We start from the raw sequence: 10,225 nt of genomic DNA, 5'->3' as shown, positions 1-10,225 counted from the left end.
GCGGGCATAATTGAGAATGAGTAGTTGACGTCACTCCCATAGAGATCGATACAAGTTAGTGGCTTGTTATTTGTTCGATTTTGAGACACAAATAGGCTAACAAGTCACTATTTCCTATTCATCTCAATGGCAAGAGTACAAGTATACCATCCAAGATGGCAACAAAAGCAACACAATTTTCAGTTGAGAGCCGCCTTCTCCTAGAAATCTAGAGGCACCATAGCAGCAGCAAATTTAATTTGCTGTCCGGGCTAGTTTAGCTAATCTTGCGGGCTGGAAAAATTACACTTCGATCAGGCCAATCACATCGTGTATAGAGTCGTTAGGCGGGCTTAACATAATGATTGACGGCAGAGTTGAAACAGTTCGGCGTGAATTCCCTGCTACTTGAAAACAAAGAAGATGGATGTTGCTGTTGGCGAACACGGTGACACGAGTTAAGATTTTTTTAAGTTGGCAAAAGTTTGAACTAGCCAACTAGCTCCGCTGGTGGGAAAACGCATGGGACTTGTGAGTTGTAGCGCTATCCTATTGTGTGCAGAGGGAATTTGAAAGACAACCGATTATCCCGCCCCTCGGACTGAACACTGCGAACGGTGAGTATCCAGACCCTACATTTTAATGTGGGTCTGGCTTGTCAGGCTAACCTTCTCCTCATTCTCAACACCAAATCGGGCTTCAAATGTTTGTGTATTTCAAAAAATTTAATTCCACCAACAACAGCATTCATTGAGTTCATTACAAATGTTTGGTAATTTGATGGTGTGAGGGGAAAATGACAAAGAGGGACCTTAACCTTTGATTTGATACTTGTGTTTCTGTATGATTTCACACTTTTGAATGGACTCTTCTGTGTTTAGCCTAGCTCGTGATGTTCCGTATAATTGATACTTCTAATGCAGTGTGAATTCACTCTTTCTCTTTGACACGAATCTAGTTCTTAAAGTTCTTATTAGTTCTTATTATTTGATACTTCTGTTTCAATACATAATGGTCCGATGGCAAATCATGTGTTGTATGACGTTAGAAATGTTCTTAATGTCCTTGATTCTTAAATAACCCATTGTATTGACTAAGTCAACATGTGTATGTGCAGAGAGGGTGTAATGATACAATGATACAATTAGTTATGATACTGTGTGAGGTAAAATGTGTGTGTGAGAAAACAACTGATTGTCTCTTGGGTGCACAGACTTTGTCTTTGTATCCTGATAGCCTGATGTTTATGAGACCTCTCTGCGCAGAGATTTAATAAACTACTAACGAGAAAGACAAACCTTATTTCAGACTCAGTTTTTACTGACCTTTAAGCTAAACATTCTTCCACATACATGGCGACGAGGATGGGATTCCTTGGCTGACAACGTCCGGAATTCAAGGCAAAGGTGACTGATCATCCTGGGACAAATTCCCCAGCCCCATTGTCTCCAAGTTGAGACCAGAGTGGGGACCTAGCCTGAGGACCGGACTGTCTCCACAGGAATCCCAAGTAAGAAGGAAGAGGGCAAGGATCTACAAGGTCACCTCAACCTGTTTAAACGGTGAGAAAGAGTCTGATATAATGTTTGAAATTATATAACTTGTCTTTTGAGCGACAATTTAAATTGTGTTTCAAATTGAGATAGTCTACTAATTTTGGGGGTTGTACCACTATGGCTATAATTTGGGTGGGTCATTAGGTACTGGATTGCTGCTTCGGTTGGAAGCACCTCAATGTTTAGCTAAACTGTAGAGTTGGAGCGCCAGATCTGAGGTATAACTGGTTTTGTTTCGTTAAGTTTCGTCATTTGACTGAAGCGCCAGATCTGAGGTAAATGGGTTTTTCGCTGGTGTAAAAGCCCTACGTTGAGGGAACTGGACTTCGGTTCACTGGGAGATATAAGAAGGGGACATTTAGGTATTGTTTTCCCGCGTAGTCCCTATTATCTCCGTTGGCATTCCAGGGTTGTGGCGACGGCCTCAGCTTTACCACAGTGGTGTCCAAGTGACGACCACACATATAGGGAAAATGGATAGCTCGAGTTATAGCCATGGGTGGGACATTAAGTGAAAATCAAAAATCGAACTCTGATCCAGTGCAATGGCACAGTCCGCTCATAATACAAATGAAAGAAAGGTATGGTCAACGGGCCGTAGCGTATGGGTACAGGAATTTGGCTTTCCCTCAAAGGGGAGTCAACGTATGAGACAGATAGAGCAACTGGAAGACAAACTTAATGAGAGAAAAAGGTTGTATGAAAAAAAAATCTAAGTTGACAGTCCAAATGGTGCAGGACATTGCAATGCATTATGATGGTTTTATTTATTATTATATATTTAATTATTACTTTTTATATATGTATCCTTTATTCCACCAGGGTATACACATTGAGCCTTGTTTCCAAGTGAGCCCTGGCCAAGAAAGGCAGCACTTAAAAAAAATAAACACACACACACACATACACACCATGTACAACACGTAAACACCATACAAGCAACGAAACAGGTAACTATAGGGGTAAATAACACAATCAAAACACATTTACATTGATAATTTAAAGTGGCTGTGACACACTTTTTTTTTTTTACAAATCAGAAAGTGTGATAAACATACTAAGCCTATGGTCTTTTTGTAGGGAAATGTTCAGCTACAAAAAAGAAGAAAAAAGGACAGCAGGGATAGTGATAAATCTGCTCAGAGAAATTCTACTTTGTGTCCAACAGTTCCCCAGTGAGTGACGGTGGACCCTGACCTCGACTGCTTCCACCCCCGCCTCCGCCACCACCACAACCACCACAAGTCCTGCCAGCAAACCCTGGATTCTCAGCGGCCCTGGAGAATACTCAGGGGCGCGCTGAGCCATCATCATACAGCCAACAGCAACGACAACTATCTCCTGATTCCACAACGCACACATGTGCGACTGACAACCAAAGATCAACAGTCCAATGACAGATGACCATCTGATTGTATGACTCAAGGGGTTAGTTCTCAGACGTTGAGGAGGATGACCCTACTTCATCGATGAGTCCCCTCAACCCTTTTGTAAGAGGGGGAGAGGGGGGGCGTCTGAGATCACACCCAAGGCCCCATGTAGTACATTCTCAACTGAGCACTTGGCCTTTTGCCAGGAGTGTAGCCCAACTTTGCAAGAACAGCGGCGCTCGGGGAGCAGTGAGGGGTTAGGTGCCTTGCTCAAAGGCACTTCAGCCGTGCCTACTGGGAGAATGCAGGCCTTGAAGAGGGGAGTAGGAGAGTGGGTGAATCTGTCTGGAAGATTTTCTTGTCAGGACATCAAACGAGGACATGTTTACTGGACAAATGAATACTGCCTACAGGGCTGCGATCCTTAATTGCCCGGACAACCAAACATCTAATATCAAGGACCAAATGCTGAGAGAGCGGGTGGGGAGCAGTCGGGGGAGAGGAGTCCAGCCGGAACCACTGACATGGGACTAGGTAAGAACACAGAATGCACGCGAACAGCTTACACCGCAGGGACATCAACAAGCAACATTGTCACAATGCATACATGCTGACACAGAAAAATTACTGCACCATGACCACTTAGCATCACCGCAACACACAAATATCACTCATGGAGAGATAGGCACATATGTTAAATATAACTACGATGCCTTTAAGAAAATGCCATTGCTTAATCTAGTGGTGAATGGGGTACTGATTTCATTTTTGGTGGATTCAGGTACAACACATTCAGTATTGAGAAAAAATGAATTTTCAACTCCACCCAATGTGAGCTCTAATCATGTGATTTCGATAGGCGCATCAGGGGCCCCTGTGACAGAGTGGTTTACAAAAGATTTATGTTGTGTTTACGATGACAGACAATTTCAACATGCTTTTTTACTTTCCTCCTGCTGCCCGATTAATCTACTGGGGCGAGATTTGATGTGTAAGCTGAACATTACATTGTCTTCCACCCTTACAGGGGTGATAGTTAGTGCTACAACAGATGACGGCACAACAACAACAGCAGTCAAATTGAGCATGCAGTCAAATCTATATGTTTATCAATGGCTATTGCCACAGCATAGTCCTGATAGTATGTCCCTCCTTGCGGAGGCTAAAAATAGAATGCTCAATGGACAGGTTGTTTTTGTGCCAGAAGATGAATTACATTGTACCGCTCATTTGGCCTTGGAGCCAGACTCAGTTTGAAGTGAGATGGGACAAAGTCACCCAGCCAGAGGAATTGATCATAACAGCTCTGATATGGTCAACTCATGTCTGTTTTGCTCTGCTCACTTTGTCAGAAAATCAGTTATCTTACTTTGATGTTTCCCATGCTCTTCCACATGTCTTGCTTGCAACAAGGGAATTAGATGGGTGGGAGGACTTGGGGCGCTTGGCGGATGATGTGTAGGCATGTGAGTGATTGGATACAAATCTCAGAGAGTTTGTGATTTAGCAAGAGTCTGACCATGTAAAACCATGTTTTGGTGTGGTAACACATGCGCAGCGAACTGTGAGTCTGTTTTCACTTTCTACTGACACTGACTATCGCATGTTGACTGAGACTGAGGCTGCAGCCATTCCAGCACTACAGGAGGTCCCTATGACTCTGTGGGCAAAACTCAAATACCGGTATGACGTTGGGTTAATTAAAGACGATAAACCAGAGGTGATCACCCCCAAATCTGACTGTAGGCCGTGCCAACCCTTCAGACCACCCCAACTTTGGACCCTCCCAATCCTGACGAGCCTTTTACTATTGATGAAAAGGGGGGACACATGACCTCTGTTCTTTTACAGGACCGTGGAGGGAGACAGCGCCCTGTTGCTTCTTTTTCTGCTAAACTTGATCCTGTGGCGGCAGGGCTGCCCTTGTGTCTCAGAGCGCTGGCAGCAGCTGAAAAGGCTGTGCTAGCCTCTAGAGACATTGTTGCTTATTCACCTCTCACACTGTTGGTTCCTCATGCTGTATCTCTCATACTCCTTGAACAACGCACCTCTCTGCAGCACGATATCTCCGTTATCACACAGTGTTGTTAGACATGCCTAATATCACAATACAGAGGTGCACAGTTCTTAACCCTGCTACTCTTCTTCCCACAGCTGATGATGGTGAGCCACATGACTGTGTGGCCGAACTTAATCATGTGTGTTCCCCCAGAGTTGACCTTGCTGATATGCCACTGCCAAATGCTGAACTGGAACTGTTTGTTGATGGCTCTGCTTCCAGGGACCCAGCCACAGGCAAAAATGCAGTAGGTTATGCGGTAGTGTCGGCCCATGCCACACTCCAATCTGGCCCTTTGCCACATCACTATTCTGCCCAGGCTGCGGAATTGGTTGCACTCACCGAAGCTTGTAAATTAGCTAAGGGTACAACTGTTACTATTTACACAGATTCTCGATATGCATTTGGGGTTGTGCATGATTTTGGGGCTATTTGGAGACATAGAAATATTTTAAAATCTGATGATAAGCCTATTCTGCATCATGACAAAGTGGCTGCGTTACTGGAAGCAATATTACTCCCCAAAGCAATTGCTGTGTGTAAATGTCAGGCCCACACTAATGGCACTGATCCTCTGTCTTTGGGTAATGCGAGGGCGGATGCTGCTGCCAAGGCCGCAGCTTCTCTGACCCTCAATGTGACTGAACCTTGTCCTGTTTTAACCTCTTCTCTCCCACAAGACTTGCTTGCTTTGCAAACGTTTGCCTCTCAGGGTGAACAGGCCTGGCGCCGTAATGGCTGTATCCTTTCAAATGGGGGTTGGCAGAGTGCTGATGGAAAGCCCTGCCTACCACGTCACTTCTTTCCACATTTTGCTAAATTAACGCATGGGTTGGACCATGCGTCAAAAGGAGGGATGTTTGAGATAATAAATAAAAAATTGGTTTACAAAAGATTTTACTGCATATGCCCAAGAATACTGTCAAAAATGTCTGATTTGCATGACGCATAATGTAGGGACAGGATGACCTCAACCACTGGCAGCCCATCAACCACCTGAAAAACCTTTTGATCATGTAATAATGGATTTTATTGAATTAACGCAGTGAAGAAAAAACTAAATATTGCTTGATAATGGTAGACCATTTGAATGGTCAACTTGTTTGAAATAACCAGTCAATATGGAGTATGGACAGATAGGGAAAGATAGCATTTCCACTGGATATTGTCATGATTAAATGCTCAAGTATTCTGCAAGCATGTCTTCTGTTTTTATCTCAGATATCTAGGCAAGTCAAGGTTCCCAACACCATCACAAGGACCATTGCACAATTACAAACCTTGGGACTATGTGCTAATCAAAGACTTTAGAAGAAAACACTGGAAGTCAAGAAGGTGGAACGGGCCATATCTGGTGCTTCTTACCACTCAAACAGCTGTCAAGGTAGCAGAAAGAGCCACGTGGGTGCCACGCATTGCAAACGTGCACCAACACCGGACATTTTGGGATTAGAGGGATCAAAATCCACCACAGGTTGAAAGCTCTCTGAGTCGGGGGAGGAGTGGTCGGGTGTGCCGCACTCCAAGCTCGCAACAGTCAAGAAAGAGCTGATATCTGGGTGGTGAGGCCCTTGAAGACATTATGAAGAGGATACAGCTGTTTGATTTGGAAAGAAGGGTTGTGCAAGAAGAGAAAAGTGTGAAACTGTGGGAACTAGGACTATTGTTACTCATCTGTTTTGTAACGGCATTAGCTCCTCTGAGCAGAGGAGTGAATTGAGGAGTGACCTGAATGTCTAGAGGACGTGACAAGACTGGCACACGATCTACAAGAGCGGCAAAAGGCGGATGGGAGGATTGGCTTCCTAGTTTGTTCCCAGGACTCAAAGGCTGGGTTGTAAGATTTTTAGCCCCTGTGATGATAGTGTTTATTCTGTTAGCGTTTGTGGTTTGTCGTCATACCTTGTGTTAGGGCTTTAATTATGCGCCTGGTTGAACGCTCCGTGGGACTGCAAATGGTTCGGTATACTGCTTTAACAATGTATGACAAGGAAGATGAAGAATGATGACGACTCAAGCCTAAAGCTTATGTGAATAAGACGAATTGTGTCTGATGTGATGGTTATTACAAATAATAAAAAGGGGGGAATGTGAGGGGAAAATGACAAAGAGGGACCTTAACCTTTGATTTGATACTTGTGTTTCTGTATGATTTCACACTTTTGAATGGACTCTTCTGTGTTTAGCCTAGCTCGTGATGTTCCGTATAATTGATACTTCTAATGCAGTGTGAATTCACTCTTTCTCTTTGACACGAATCTAGTTCTTAAAGTTCTTATTAGTTCCTATTATTTGATACTTCTGTTTCAATACATAATGGTCCGATGGCAAATCATGTGTTGTATGACGTTAGAAATGTTCTTAATGTCCTTGATTCTTAAATAACCCATTGTATTGACTAAGTCAACATGTGTATGTGCAGAGAGGGTGTAATGATACAATGATACAATTAGTTATGATACTGTGTGAGGTAAAATGTGTGTGTGAGAAAACAACTGATTGTCTCTTGGGTGCACAGACTTTGTCTTTGTATCCTGATAGCCTGATGTTTATGAGACCTCTCTGCGCAGAGATTTAATAAACTACTAACGAGAAAGACAAACCTTATTTCAGACTCAGTTTTTACAGACCTTTAAGCTAAAAATTCTTCCACAATGGTTACAGATATGAAACAGAAATTAATACCAAGCGAATAAAATATATACAAATTAATTATATTCAATCAGTGACCACTACAATACTAAACAATATAAATATATAAAATATAAGAATAATATAGTAATATATAATATATATTCTATAATATAGAATATTATATATAAGTCATATATTTCATTTCCATTCATCACAGAGTTCCCAAATCACATATAAGGTGTGTTAGAGTGTCTAGTTTCGTAATTAAAAAAAAAAAGAGCTAAAAACGTAATATGACGTTGTTTACTATGAATAAATAAGTAAATGATATTGCACGTTATGAACATTACAATGTATGTTCACAGATAACAGGGAAGACGAACAACTCCGTTATGATTTCCCCCCTTATCACACCCATGCAATGGGTCATTTACTCTACCACTTACATCTTACTCTCTCCAAACAGGAGGAACTTCAGGACATCGTGGGCATGGCCCGTTCACTGATATCATTAATTTCTAGCGTGCAATCTTCTGCACCCAATGTCCCTTCAAGTGAGGCAACAGCTGGCCGGAGTTCGGTTCCGAGTGAGGTCCCGGCTCTTCGTCGCGATGTATTTCGCAACGGAGGCCCAACACCTGGCCGGAGTTCGGTTCCGTCTCCTTATCGAAGTACAGTTGAAAGTAGAGGCCCAACACCTGGCCAGAGTTCGGTTCCGAGTGGGGTCCGGGGTGCGTTTCAAAATGGAGGTCCAACACCTTGGCCGAGTACTGTCCCGAGTACAAGCGAGGGTCATGCAGCCATTGGTGAAAGGCTTCACAGTGAGATGCAGAGGTTAGTCCCAACCAAAGTTTTGTGTAACCAGACAATGTCTAAAGTTTTTTTTTTTTTTTTAAATAACCTCATTACGAAAAGGGACACTCAATTAAGTCATGTTGTAGCGTCAACTAAGACATGTTTCTGTTTTCACGGTTTCTGTAGGCCTATCTCGCTTGGAGTGTGTGTTTGGGTGGGGGGGGGGGGGGGGGGGGCATTAGCATTTATACCTAACTAAACATTCAAATTTTTCATTGTAGCTCATATAATCCTATTCTGCATATTGTTTCATTTTCATTTCATCTGGTTTTAGGTCATTTCCAGGTTTTTTCAACCGTACCAAAAGACGTCCTCTAGCCTCAGCTCTGCCTAAGATAAAGCAGGCAACAATGGTCAGGCTCATTCGGCTGCAATTTGTTCTTCTCCCCGGGCCAACAGACCGTACGCCAAAGCCCTCAAGCGAAATAGGTCTGCTTGAGGCTGGTTTAGGGAGAAGGACAGTGGCATTCCAAGAAAATGCAAGTCATTCTGAGCTGAGGATCATTTGTTGTATTTATGGGACTATAGATGTACTTGCACATGGATGTATGTATGTTTATTTATTTATTGCATTTCAGATTGAAAGAACACTTGAGGAGCAGTTTCCTAATTGAAGGGGTTGACTGGAGGTTGGCTCTGCTACAAAGCCTCAGGTAGAGTATAGTAGATGTAGTAAGTGGCTCTTAAATGGTCTATACCACAGACATCATGTAGTACATCTGCCAAAAATGGATATAGCAACACCTCTGAACAAGTCCATGCATTTGATGAATATACACACCTCACAGTTCCTATTTAAAATATGTATTTAAAGGTGCACTATGAGTTCCCGCATGGTTTCAGCGCGATTTCATTTTTGTCGTAAACATCTCTCCTTGATCCGCTTGCTGGCTGCCCCCTGAATACACTGTAAAAAAGCCCGGTCTCTAGAGAGACAACACAAGGGCCGTAATTCGTCAATATTATACTTACTGAATCTTTAAAGAAACGTGAATAAAAGGCACAAAATAAGGTTGGTGTAAGAGTTATCTGTGTGGTCATGGGATTTAGGTGACCATTATATTCAAGCTGCCTGTTGCTGACTATAACTAAGTTCGGCAAGTTTAACTTTACATGTCATAACATCAACTAAACATAAGTCACGCCTTAATTCTATCACTTGTAATACGAACATATGAAGAATGATATAATGAACAGAACAGAAGTCACGTCATGCAGTATCTCATAGTGCACCTTAAAAGTGTGTTTCTTAGCCTCTCATAAGATATTGTACAATGTGCATACATGTACACAGTCTTGTCTGCTGTTATGACATTTAGCCGATGCTTTCAATCTATTATTAGGAGGTCCTGGACAACGGAAGCTTTCTGTTGTCCCTACAGAGTTTGAAGGGTACACGGCACAACTTCTGAAGACAATTTTGACAAATGGCAGAAATACAATTTACATTATTCCCCTGCAAGAGGTGCTTGATTCGAGTCCTCTTCCTTATGATGCTCCAGAATTTGAAAAGATGCCAAAATCTACTGTAAAACATGTGGCGTGGTAATGCCAGTGCAGTTTCTAGCACTTCACACTGGAACATGTGAAGCTGTAGAGAAAGACGTAAGTTGGTTCCCGGACATGTAACATGCATCAGAATCTTTGTTAATTAGAGGAAAGTTAAATGCCTAGAGTCAGAGGACTCACAGAGTACACAGCTTTATTACTTGAGTAAAAGTACAGATACCCTTTGCTCAATTTTACTCAAGTACAAGTAAAAGTACAACAGT

Source organism: Alosa pseudoharengus, unplaced genomic scaffold, assembly GCF_046254945.1.
Source record: "Alosa pseudoharengus isolate Yale_2024_CS ecotype anadromous, Long Island Sound unplaced genomic scaffold, YU_APseudo_1.1 YU_APseudo_1.1_scf_19, whole genome shotgun sequence".
Classification (NCBI taxonomy): domain Eukaryota; kingdom Metazoa; phylum Chordata; class Actinopteri; order Clupeiformes; family Clupeidae; genus Alosa; species Alosa pseudoharengus.
This window is presented reverse-complemented; position numbering follows the sequence as displayed.